Here is a 14,383-nt window from a genome sequence, read left to right as displayed (position 1 = left end):
CTCTCCCTCCTCACTCATTTTCTCTTCCTCCTCACTCCTCTCCACCCCTCACTCATCTACATTCCTCTTCCTCCTCACTCCTTCCCCACCTCACTCCTCTCTAACCCCATCCTCACCAACCCCTCACTCCTCTCCCCACCTCATTCCTCTCTAACTCGTCACTCCTCTCCAACCACTCATTCCTCTCCAATCCTCACTCAATTCTACCCCTCACCTCTCTACCCTTCAATCCTCTCTACCTCTTACTCCCCTCCCCCCTCCCCATTCCTCATTCCTCCTCTCCTTCCATCCTCACTCCTCTCTCTTCACTCTCCTCTCCTTCCCTCCTCACTCCTCTCCCTTCACTCTCCTATCCCCTCACTCCTCTCCTTCCCATTAGTCATCCTCCCCTCACTTATCTCCCTCCTCACTCCTCTCCACCCAACACTGCACACACGACACATGGGAGAGCATCACACAGAGGGGAGAGCATCGCACACAGGGGAGAGCATCACACACAGGGGAGAGCATCGCACACAGGGGAGAGCATCACACACAGGGGAGAGCATCGCACACAGGGGAGAGCATCGCACACAGGGGAGAGCATCGCACACAGGGGAGAGCATCGCACACAGGGGAGAGCATCGCACACAGGGGAGAGCATCGCACACAGGGGAGAGCATCACACACAGGGGAGAGCATCGCACACAGGGGAGAGCATCGCACACAGGGGAGAGCATCGCACACAGGGGAGAGCATCGCACACAGTGGAGAGCATCACACACAGGGGAGAGCATAGCACACAGGGAAGAGCATCGCACACAGGGAAGAGCATCGCACACAGGGGAGAGCATCGCACACAGGGGAGAGAATCGCACACAGGGGAGAGCATCGCGCACAGGGGAGAGCATCACACACAGGGGAGAGCATCGCCCACAGGGGAGAGCATCGCACACAGGGGAGAGCATCGCACACAGGGGAGAGCATCGCGCACAGGGGAGAGCATCACACACAGGGGAGAGCATCGCCCACAGGGGAGAGCATCGCACACAGGGGAGAGCATCGCACACAGGGGAGAGCATCGCGCACAGGGGAGAGCATCGCGCACAGGGGAGAGCATCGCGCACAGGGGAGAGCATCGCACACAGGGGAGAGCATCGCACACAGGGGTGAGCATCGCACACAGGGGAGAGCATCGCACACAGGCAAGAGCATTGCACACAGGGGAGAGCATCACACACAGGGGAGAGCATCGCACACAGGGGAGAGCATCGCACACAGGGGAGAGCATCGCACACAGGGGAGAGCATCGCACACAAGGGAGAGCATCGCACACAGAAGAGAGGGGAGGAGGATAGGGGGAAGGGTGATACTTCTGCCTTGACTTGATTGACTTGAGAGAGGAGGAATGGGGGAGAAACTGCCTTGAATGACTTTCTTCTGTTGCACATTTTTAAACTTGAAAACATCAAATACACTTCACTTTACAAATTAAAAATGGCTTAAAAGCAAACGTTATTAATAAATATTGTATTCCATAGTTAGTCTACATATACAATTTATTACGTACAAAGTTTTTCGAAGTATTGTTTAATTACATAGTAGGAAAAGAGTTAACTCACCTTAACTAAACTCTTTATATACACCCCAGAAATATGAAAACTATATAATTAGACTACGGTTCGATTCCTAACTTCAGTTTTCAGTCGCTGTACCTTTATTAAGTACATTAATAACAAAAATGTATTCACTAGTAAGGAAACGTCCCTCCTCTCCATCCCCCTCTCCACCCTCCTTCCTCCGTTCCCGACATCACGTCCGACCGGACACATTCAAAACGGCTATTGGAATACATTTCACCAATTTTCTCAACTTTTGCAGAAACTGAGATTTAAACCATCTTAACGACGATGAAAAATGAAATCAGGTGGTGAATTAGAGTCGAGATAAAGCCAGGAGGGAGTCTCAATTATCTATATTGGCCTTAATTTCTATATCTATTTTGGCCTCTCTTCAGGCTTTAATTTCATATAAAATGTATTTTTGCCTACAAACGGAAACTTTCGTCCAATTTTCTTCCCGTTCTTCGCAACAGAGTCTTAAATCATCCTAGCGACTATGACAAATGAAATCAGATATCGAATTGGAGTTTAAATAAAACCGTCAGAGAGTAAAAGTATGGGCCGAACAAAAGAGGCCTCTGTGCTATGCGGTCCAAACAAAATGGTGGAGATTTGATTTTGAAGCCCCTCCCAGAATGGGTGAAGCCACGCCCTCAACAGGGAAGCCACACCCATGAAAGGACAGACCTCAGACAGACAGACTGGAGGAAAGTATTACAGTGTAGATATTCCAAACGTATTTCTGTATCTACAAGTAAAAGCCCATCTCCCACTCCACGTATATAATGTGCAGACGTTTATTATAATGTTATATAAATGACTTAAAATCAATTGTCAAAGCAGTGATTGGGCAGAAAAACATGGTAACTTCTGTGTAACTAGTTTGCCAATAAAAACATACACGTTACTTACAAGCATTTGTGAGATGACAATGTGGCCTCACCGATAGATGATAATATGCAAAAATGCAAATGTACTTATTTGCATATATAATCATTTTTTATCTTTTAGCCATCAAACCAAGCACCAAGGCCTTTTGTATGATTCATAATGAGGGTTTAATCCTAGCATGGGAACTAAAATTATTATGTAGCAGCTGTCAGCTTTATAGCTTTGGTATGATTTATGACATCATAACCCACATGGGCCACACCTCCAGCTATTGCACACAAGTAGGGGTTTAAGGAAATGTAAAACAATCCAGATTCGGATGTATAGAAGGGTTAAGTTAAACACTACAAATACTACTTATAAATGTTCTCATGATTAACAAACTTTTTACAAATGTGTTCGATGAAACCTTCCTTTGAAACAATGACACTTCAGTTGCGTAGAAAATACGAGAATATGACTTAAACTTTCCCCAATGCTATTAATATTTTTTCTTCTATTAATTAACAATGTGTAGTTACCCTGCAATGAATACTTAGTAAACAATAACTTCAAGCCATGATATATGTTACTCATTAGTTTATGCTAATGTTCTGGAAGGAAGGATCATTAAGACCTTTTTTGGCAACGTGGCTGAATACTCATGTCTGAGACCAATCAAGTTTTAAAAATATGATGTCGACATAAAAAAAAACTTCCAATGAAGGAATTCTGTAAACAGAATAATTTAAATAGGCTTATATGCTCTTGAATCAGAACAAGCGAAGAATAAGGCTGGCTCAGTCTCCATTAAATCGAGCTATATTCTCTTGTGTTGAAGTGTGATTAATAAATCTTTTGTGAATGAAACAAATGGCCTCATGTTAATCGGTTGCACCCCCATACCAAAACAATTAGCATGGAAGTACAGAACTATAATCATTCGTACTACAAAGTATAAGCTTGAATGTTTCAAACTCGGATGCCATACAGAAGAGGCAAGTCTGCTGAGCACACACACACAAACATATATATATATATATATATATATATATATATATATATATATATATATATATATATATATATATATATATATATATATATATATATATATATATACTAGCGGGGTCACCCGTGGGAATCCCACGGGCATGGATGTGTGTGACATTTCGACATATTGAGTTATATGCTGCACATTCATTTTTACAAAATGGTTACTGGCAAGTCATCAGATCCAGAAATGGTGTGAATTTAGTTATTTCACATAATATGTGACCCCTCACTCCTCTCCACCTGACACTCTCCTGTCTCCACCTGACACTCTCCTGTCTCCACCTGACACTCTCCTCTCTCCACCTAGCACTCCTCTCCTCTCCAAACCCTCACATCCCTCTCCTTTCCAATCCCTCACCTCTCCAATCCCTCACACTCCTCTCCTCTCCAATCCTTCACACGCCTCTCCAATCGCGCCTCACACTCCTCTCCAATCGCGCCTCACACTCCTCTCCAATCGCGCCTCACACTCCTCTCCAATCGTGCCTCACACTCCTCTCCAATCGTGCCTCACACTCCCCTCCAATCACTCCTCTCCAATCGTGCCTCACACTCCTCTCCAATCACGCCTCACACGCCTCTCCAATCGTGCCTCACACTCCTCTCCAATCGCGCCTCACACTCCTCTCCAATCGCGCCTCACTCGCCTCTCCAATCGGCTTTCCCCGTCTCGTTTCTCTCCTTTTTCTCCCGTCTCGTTCTTTTTCTTGCTCCAAATCGGCCCGTCGGAATCGGAAATCGGCCCGTCTCGCCCGTCGGCCCGTCGGAATCGGAAATCGGCCCGTCTTGCTTTTGTGCTTGTGCGTAAATAAATTGTGTTCATGACACCATTTCTGGTGTTGGGCTAGCGGCTAGGGTGCCGGCTTAGGATCCTGGGTTCGAATCTCGGTCGATCGCCGAATTAATGCCAGGGGGGTTGACTCAGCCTGTCATCCTTCCGAGGTCGGCTAATTGAGTACCAGTTCACTGGTAATTCCCTGTTTGTCGTTGAAGGCGGCAAAAAGGGTTGGCGTCAGGAAGGGCATCCGGCCGTAAAACATTGCTTCAAAAAGGGGACAAAAAAACAACAACTACCACGGTCCCCGAAAAGGCCAACCCCCGCTTTGCGGGGAAAAATGGCCTCTAAACGGTGGTTTTTACACCATTTCTGGATCTGATGACTTGCCAGTAACCATTTTGTAAAAATGAATGTGCAGCATCTAACTCAATATGTCGAAATGTCACACACATCCATGCCCGTGGGATTCCCACGGGTGACCCCGCAAGTTTGCATTGACGTTCGTCGATGGACTCGTTCGCCCGTCTCATTCGTTTTCTTGCTGCATCCTGTTCAAGTCTGCGTTCTTCATCGATCGTCTCATTCATTTTGGAAATAGAAGTTTCCACGCAGCGCATGAATTGTCACGATCCTCAAGAGGAATTTGTCTCGTAATCATCAAATGATAAATGGCAAGTAAATTATATTGTGGAAAATTAAAGATTTCAAATAAACCTATTTAAAGTGTATTCGCACATAACTAATTTTAAAAAACGAAGAAATATCTCTCGGTAATTTCCTGAAACATATTTTACTTCCGGCTAATAATGTTGAATTAAATAAAAACGAAGAAATATATGTCGGCATCATTGTTGACGTTTTTGTGACGACTGTCATCAAACGAAAAAGTAATATATCTTAACGGAAAAGCAAAAGCGAATTTTTAATATATATCGACACGTTGCCGTCGGTGTCATGTTGGGCGGTGTATGATACACCATGACGCGATTTTTAAAAATATATCTCTGCATTTTCCCGCGTGTGTGGAATGTTCTCAATTATTGCTGACACCGAGTCCAAAACCATCGATAAAAATGAAATCATATGGTGAGTTAGATTGGAGATAAAGGCGTGAGAGAGACTCAATGGCCTTGAAGTTGAAGTTACAGGCGTTTGAGAATTCATTTCGTTCTATAAACGGCAACTTTCATTGGATTTCCTTCCCGTTTTTTTTCAACCGAGTCGAAAACTATGTTAGCGACTGTGAAAAATGAAATGATATATCGAATTTTTAATATGTATCGACACGTTGCCGTCGGTGTCATGTTAGGCGGTGTATGATACACCATGACGCGATTTTAAAAAATATATCTGCATTTTCCCGCGTGTGTGGAATGTTCTCAATTATTGCTGACACCGACTCTAAAACCATCGATAAAAATGAAATCATATGGTGAGTTAGATTGGAGATAAAGGCGTGAGAGAGACTCAATGGCCTTGAAGTTACAGGCATTTGAGAATTCATTTCGTTCTATAAACGGCAACTTTCATCGGATTTTCTTCTCGTTTTTTTTCAACCGAGTCTAAAACTATGTTAGCGACTGTGAAAAATGAAATGATATATCGAATTTAAAATAGATATCGACACATTGCCGTCGGTGTCATGTTGGGCGGTGTATGATACACCATGACGCGGTTTTAAAAAATATATCTCTGCATTTTCCCGCGTGTGTGGAATGTTTGTGGAAAATTAAAGATTTCAAATAAACCTATTTAAAGTGTATGCGCACATAACTAATAAAAAAAACGAAGAAATATCTCTCGGTAATTTCCTGAAACATATTTTACTTCCGGCTAATATGTTGAATGAAATAAAAACGAAGAAATATATGTCGGCATCATTGTTGACGTTTTTGTGACGACTATCATCAAACGAAATAGTAATATATCATAACGGAAAAGCAAAAGCGAATTTTTAATATATATCGACACATTGCCGGCGGTGTCATGTTGGGCGGTGTATGATACACCATGACGCGATTTTAAAAAATATATCTCTGCATTTTCCCGCGTGTGTGGATTGTTCTCAATTATTGCTGACACCGAGTCTAAAAGTAAAACCATCGATAAAAATGAAATCATATGGTGAGTTAGATTGGAGATAAAGGCGTGAGAGAGACTCAATGGCCTTGAAGTTACAGGCCTTTGAGAATTCATTTCGTTCTATAAACGGCAACTTTCATCGGATTTTCTTCCCGTTTTTTTTCAACCGAGTCTAAAACTATGTTAGCGACTGTGAAAAATGAAATGATTTATCGAATTTGATTTGAAATAAAACTGGGGGAGAGCAAGACACCACGGGCCTACAAAACAGGACTCAAAGCTATGCGAGTTAATAAAATGGTGGATATTTGTTTATAGCCACTCCCAGAATGGGTGGAGCTATGGGTGGAGCTACTCTGCAAACCGAGTAAGCCACACCCCGGACAGACACCCAACAGATAGACAGACAGACAGAATCATCTACGGCTATTATAATATAGATATATATATATATATATATATAATATTATATATATATATATATATATATATATATATATATATATTGTTGCGGACGCGGTTAAAGATGTTATTTACCGAGCGGTGGTATTGCCGCGACCTAACAGTTTCCCCGATTCTTCCCCAACTCACCCGATTCACCCAGACGTTGGCCAAATCGCGCTATGCCAAATCAATGGTAGAAAGGACACGACGACTGGGAAAGAGGAAACGACGCAAGGGGTACAGTTCTCAAGACCTCCGGAGGAGGGTATAATTACAGTGGTGGAGAAAAGGGGTAGATTACAAGGCAGTGAGGTAAAGACACAGAAGAGATGGGCACTTAATTACCGTCTTATCTTATCCCAGACAGGCCACAGACAAACGGAACAAGGCTGACTTACACAGGGATTGATGGCAGGAAGGGACAGGTAGTCGATAGCACAAGGTGCACCTTGGCTCGGGGACAGGATAAAGCACGGTCCAGAAGATGCGGGGAGGTGTCACAGCGCTCGAAGGGGACGTCTTTCTTTCTCCAAGCTCCGCGCGCATCTCACGTCACCTCCCTCTCCCTGCGCATGCTCAGCGGGGAGTGACACGCCCTCGGCTGGTTGGCTCCGCCCCACTGGGGCCGGTCCGCCGCTTCCATTGGGTGCGGGGGTTACCGGGCTCCGCCCTTGACGAGGAGCTGACAGGGAGCCCCTATTTGGTAACCCCGTCGAGCACATGTTCGATGGCGGCTCGTTGGGAAGGCCTGGTGCCCTCCCAACACCCCCTACCAACCAAGCCGGAGTGAGGACGCGCACTCCCTGTGCTCGTTGTCGTTGTTGTTGTTGTTGTTGTTGTTGTTGTTGTTGAACTGTGAGGAAGAGCTGCGGGGAGGTATTGGGAGGTCCTAAACTTCCTAACGGTGCCATACAATCACATTCTGGTGCAACGAAGGGTCAGAATTAATGGAAACGAGTCCTTAACTGACATAGACTAAGAATAACTAGCAAGATGTCCTATAGTTGTCTTACATGAGATGCGGTGAACCTGGGCACGACATTTAATGGGGGAATTAGGGGGAGGTCGGGTCTACAGAGTGTTGTTTACAGAAAATGGGACTAGGGAATGGGGGATTGGGGATAGTTGGGAAGTATTGAGGAAATAGGGGAATATTTACAAGCGGATATGGATGGATGCAAATCCCATATCCGCAACATTGCACCCTTCTCTACCTCGGGGCGGAACGACCCGATAAATTTTTACCTACTTTAGTGTGGCACTCAGATGTAGTTCCCTCTACTATTAACTCAACCCTGAGTGCGACAGTTTTACAGATGTTCACAAATGAGTAAATATGTCCCCCTGCGACGTTGCACCCTTCTCCTAACAGAAACACACCCACAGGATAACCGAATCGCGGAAAGCATCCTCAAACTAAACATACAGCCGGTAGGGAGCATCATTTATACAAGACTACACTGATATTTACACTACAATCCAGGACCTGTTCTTTGAGGAACACATGCAGATGTTATGCATAGGGAGAGCACGCATGCCAGCATCGATACACCAACCCACGAGTGCCCTGTGGCCCTACGGCCTTTAATAATGTGCAGAGCACCCCGTCCAAGCACCACAAGCACCACCCCATTACGCACAGTCAGCACCATCCGGTGCACCAATAAAGTGTTCATAAAAATGCACAATTAAGTGTCCATGGTCACCGGTGGTGTCGCAGCCGGCCGATGTTCTGCCGCTGGTCTTGCCTTCATGGAGTGCACTTGGCCTTCTGGCTTCTTTAGAAATAAAGAAAGGCGCCAACTGCGTCCATTTCTGAACTGTGGCCGTCAGGGGGCCAACTAAAAATGGTTCACCTGTATGGCATAGGTGCCACGTTGACCCAGGTCCATCCACGGGTGGTGCTTGACCGCAAAAGAACTGCGGTCCATTGTGGGCGGCCACAAAAATTGCGGTCCATATGGTGTATCGATCCAGGCAGCAAGCAGCGGAAGTACAGGCCCACAACTGCAGAGCCAGCACCTCTCTCTCCTCTCTCTCTGCCCCAAAGCCAGATCCTCGGAGGTGGGAGACAAAAGAAGACAAGTGAGTAAGGTGGTAAGGGCGCAAAAGTGCATGCAATACAAGGTAATGCACACTGGGGGCACATGGGAACCAGGTGAGACAGGTACGTTCCTACCGTATGCCCCCCCCCCCCCCCCACCAGGTAACCTACATTGCCCCTCCCTTACCCCTTACTGTATCCACAAAACACAACACTACCCATAAACATCTACTTTACACATCAACAAACGTCCCTACTGTCTTCCCCGTTCCTCCCATAAACCAAATTCGTCTTTTCTCCCTCCTAACCAATCAAATTTGCCATTTCCAACTCTCATCAAAATTTGCCATCTCCAACTCAACATCAAAATTTGCCATCACCAATTCATCATCAGTCCCTCCTAAGGAGGGAGAGATGGAATCACCCCAATGTCTCATCCACGTCGTGATGCGTCTCACAAATCCAAACAGCAATTCTCCTTTCCTGCAACACAAAACAAAGAAAACACAGGTGTGGAGTCATCAGCATCACCTCAGGTAAGTGGCTGCGTATGGTGCGACAGGTTCATCGATCCTAACTATTTCCGAAATGACTTTAACAACTTTACATTACCCGGGGTCTTTCCCTGCCAATCCATTGGCCAACTTACACTATGGGTTCTAAAAACCAATTCCCATTGACCAAACTGTGGTGCTTCTCAATTTGGGGTCTCACTCCCTCGATTCATCTCCCGGTGCCCTTGCACAATTTCTGGGCTGCGACGTGTAGCTCTCCCAGCAGATCTACCCACCTGCACACCTCCACCACTGCAGTTGCCACCCGAGCTTACCTAGCTCCTCACCCTAACCTAACTAACTGGGGAAGGCCCCTCCTGGCTCTGTCACCCCTTGGTGCCCTCTGGCACTGGGCTACCCGGGTCCGTCCTCCGGATCCTCGGGCCCCATCCACAACTACCGGCTCCCAGAGCCCACCTGCGGCCTCACCTGGCCGACATCCTCACAGTGGTGGAGTGCCCAAACCAACTACACACACTAACAGGCTACACTCCCAGCCATTTCCACAACACTAATGCACCCATCCAAATATCATTCTTCCACTCGCACCACAGATGCCAATATCCAACCACAATTTACCTATACCCTCTACCTAACACTTACACTACCCACCCCGGGTACTCGTGAAAGGGGTCCACTCTTCCCCATCCACCCCTTCGCACCATGCACACCACTCCGTACCACTTACTCCAACTCTCTCCACACCACTCATTCTCTGCTCCATATATTCCACACACCTGTACTTGCACACCTGTGCTCTCATACTTGGTGCCGCTTGCACCCTTCTCTCCCCCAAGCGCATTCGCGCTGATCCACAACACTCACTACTCACCATGACACTCATCCGCAATGCTCTCTCATTCATCACTTGTACACTCACACACACCTCGGAGCATTGCCTCACTGATGCCTCATTTGAAGCTGCTCACCAGCACTTCCATTCACACTGCATCATCTGCTCTGTCTACTCCCTTCTAAAACTCGCGCTCCTCCGTCTTCCCTTACACTCAGCGCTCCCACGTCATTATCAAACACTAAGCTACTACGTCCCCACTACAGGTACCAAGTCTCTTACTTAAATCTTGTCACCTATGGTCACCTCTAGTCCCTATCAATATAACCAAGCCCACCCGGGCTAGTTTTCACTGCCATACACCCCATAATCTATAGCGCATTTGCCCCAATCATGGGAAGGGTGGCAGGGATGCCACCCTTACCCACCGGGCCCATCGCTCATCAATCCCCCAGTCCTCTGGCACTAATAAGCCCCCCTTATTCAGAGGTACTGGGTCCCGCCTCGGCATCTAAAGCCGAGGCAATCCACGGGGGCGCCTGCTCGCCGGTGTAAGGCTTTCTAGTTTCCCGGGGTCTGGCGGGGGGGTGTCTGGGGTCGGCTAACCCGCTCCCCCCTGGGCGGAGTTAAGGACCTCAACCGCCGGGGATCATCCCGGCGCGTGGCTCGACAGTGCCGCTCCAGGTGACCCAGACGGTTGCAAGTATAGCACCTCACCTGATAAGGTGCTTGTCTCCGGAATTCCAAATTTCCCCCCCTGAAGGTCCGAATTGGATTACCCGCTCGTGGTCCACCGCGGGCCACCTCCGGGGCCGCCTGCCATGGTCCAGGTCCCGCCAGGCGCTGGTCCACCAGCCTCCGGACCATGCCCGCCAGGTCAGGACTCACGTCGGGGGCGGGCCCCCAAGGGGGTCCTCCCTCCATCGGGGGTCCCACCTGGCGGACCGCCACTGCATGACGCTCGCTCCCCCGGGCCAGGGGCCTCGCTGCTTCCCAACGGGCTGCAGCGTCAGCCGCCTGGCTCAGAGTCTGCGGGCGCCACATGGCGAGCTGTTGCCGGAGCTCAATATCCGGGAGGGCCTGGATAAAATGGTCCAGCGCCAGGCTTTCCTGGGAATCCGCTGCCATGTTAGCATGTGCGATCCCCACTGCGCGGCGAATGTCATGGGCAAGTTCCCCGATGGCTTCCTGGGGCTTGCGTTTTCGCAGCGCGAGCCGAGCTTTAACAAGCTCGCTCTGCTGTTCAATGCCGAATCGATTAATTAGGGCGTCGCGGAGGGCTGGCAGGGTGAGAGCACCCTGTGGTAATGCCGTCAGCACCTCCGCCGCCGCGCCGCGCAATGCGGCCACCAGGTGTACTCCACCTTCGTCCTCACCCCAACCGTTGTCCTTACACACACAGTCAAACTGCGCCAGGTACGCGCGTAGATCACTCTTGCCGTCATACGGCGCGAGTGGGACCTTGTGGGACCACCTCGTATGCGAGTCGTTGCCCGCCTGCCGGACCCCGTGCATCGCCCCTTGCGGGGTCAGCGCGGGGCCGAACCGGCCGGGCCCCCACAGTACATTACCCCCAAGGGGCTCCCGTGCCTCCCCTGTCCCTCTAAAAACTACCCCTGTTGGTGTCGATGCATGGGTCACGCTTCCGCAACCCGCTACCCATTCCATACCACCACAACCTTGCTCACTCACACCTCGCACCTTTCCCATCACCGGACCCTCTCGCTCGCACCCTCGTTCCATACACTCCGGACCAGCCATACACCTCACTCTTGGCCTCTCACGAACATCCGGGTCCATCTCGACCCCCAAGCTTATTAAATCACCTGGCGCATCATACACACGACCATATTGGTCACCACTTACACCGGGTCCTCTTTCTCTTCGCTTCTCCTCCATCACCTGCGAATCCCTCATCCTCACACCTCGAATGTGTGAACTTATTTGTAGACAATAGTGTCCTCACTGTCAGACAAAACGGTCACGGATGGTCACTTGAACCTTCAATGGTCACTTCATAGCACAGCTGTTGAACAGCCGTTTTGACTGTCAGTGATTAGCCAAGGGGTACGGGATGATTTTAATGAGCTGCACGTGATGTCTTGATATTGGCTTTAAAAAGGCCACTGCAAAATGGGCATTTCAATCAACATGCCACGATTGTCAAGGGATCAACGGCAGCGTGCCCTGGGCATGCTGCAAGGCGGACTGAGCTACCGTGAGGTTACCCTCGCAGAGAACTCGCCAGTTCTTCTCCAGACACGCTCACGCCCATCAGGACTGTCCACACAAAACCTTGACTCATCGCTGAAAGCGACCTCGTTCCACTGCGCCAAGGTCCACCGCTGATGCTGCTGGCACCATCTCTGTCGGTTGCGGCGATGGGCAGCCGTCATCACGGGGCCTCTGTATGGTCTTCTGGCAGTCAGACCATAGTCACGCAGTCGTCTTCGTGCAGTATCATTGGAGATCTGTGGGTTTGCACGCCCCGGAGTTTCTGCCGCAGTGCGGGATGCTGGACGGAATCGATCCCGCAGGTGACTTCGGACCATCTGCCTGTCCTGCCTTGCAGTGGTGACTCTTGGCCTCCCTGATCGAGGTCTGTCATCTACAGAGTTGTGGAGGGTGTCTCTGTCCACCAGGGCCGATATCGTCTGGTGTGAACAGCAAAGGCGACGTGCCACCTCACGGTAGCTCAGTCCGCCTTGCAGCATGCCCAGGGCATGCTGCCGTTGGTTGATCCCTTGACAATCGTGGCATGTTGATTGAAATGCCCATTTTGCACTGGCCTTTTTAAAGCCAATATCAAGACATCACGTGCAGCTCATTAAAATCATCCCGTACTCCTTGGCTAATCACTGACAGTCAAAACGGCTGTTCAACAGCTGTGCTATGAAGTGACCATTGAAGGTTCAAGTGACCATCCGTGACCATTTTGTCTGACAGTGAGGACACTATTGTCCACAAATAAGTTCACACATTTACTACACGCAGTGTTATTGTTGATATTTAAAGGTTTCAAAGGTGGTAAGTTTCTTTTACGTTTCAGTATATATATATATATATATATATATATATATATATATATATATATATATATAAATATATATATATATTGTTACGGGGTCCTCACCGATCCCCTAGACTCGGTAAACCTCCGAACCCCGAGAGGAACCCCGGCAGAAAAATATATTACCCTGTGTTGAAAAATCAATAGTGAAACCACACCAATGATTATAAATGCACAAACTTGTATTATAAATCACACACAGGTAATACGGTACAGTAAATGGCCATTCAGAGTGCACTCCATATATATCTTATATAAATAAAATCAAGTGACTCACGGCTCTGCCAGCCAATGAACGGACACTCCGCAATGTCTCTATGACTTTTCCCAAGGTGAATGGGATTCGCACCAGCGGTCGATGGAACGAAATCCGTTCCAAGCCCGAATCTCGCTCTCCCGCAGATATACGAAGCGTGTACAGTGGGCAAGGGTGCTCTTCCTGCCAAACTGTACAACGGCGCCCCCTACAGAGACGCACCTCCACCGCTCCCTCAGCAAACCGCAACGTAATTGGAGATGAAGCGGTCTCACCCACTTATCCCTGACTGTTGGGGAGAAGACAACACGAAGCAAACCTTCACAGGTCCGAAGAACGGGGTTCAAGATGGCTGACGGCTCTGGCTTGAGCCGACGCATCGAGGCAAGGATTCATCAGAATCTCAGCGCCCAAATCTGTCTACGCAGATTTCTCCACTCCAGAGAATATTCATATCGCCGGATGTCCCTTCCAGGAACTCAAAATCCCCTCGAGGCTGTCGGTAGACCTGGCTCGTTACGGAGCGCTGACGTCACCATCTTACCCGACTTTTTGCGCTTCTTCCTCCTCTCATTCTCTTCTCCTTCGGTTTCCTGTATCATTTTAAGTTAACCTTTTTAACTTTTGATAACCGTTCGTGAATAATAAGCCGTTTGAAGATAATAATAGTACAAAATATCAGCACTATGTCAAGTGGGTGAAAACCACAATAACGGAAGTCACGAACCCGTAACACTTCCCCCCCTCAAGAAAGAAAGTTTGAACACAGTGAAAACTTTATTTGCATGCAAACTTTAACAAAAAAAAGCAAAAGTAAACTCACAATCCAAATCAT

This window comes from Myxine glutinosa, chromosome 11 (genome assembly GCF_964187855.1).
Source record: "Myxine glutinosa chromosome 11, kmMyxGlut1.1, whole genome shotgun sequence".
Classification (NCBI taxonomy): domain Eukaryota; kingdom Metazoa; phylum Chordata; class Myxini; order Myxiniformes; family Myxinidae; genus Myxine; species Myxine glutinosa.
Note: the sequence above shows the minus strand (reverse complement) of the source record.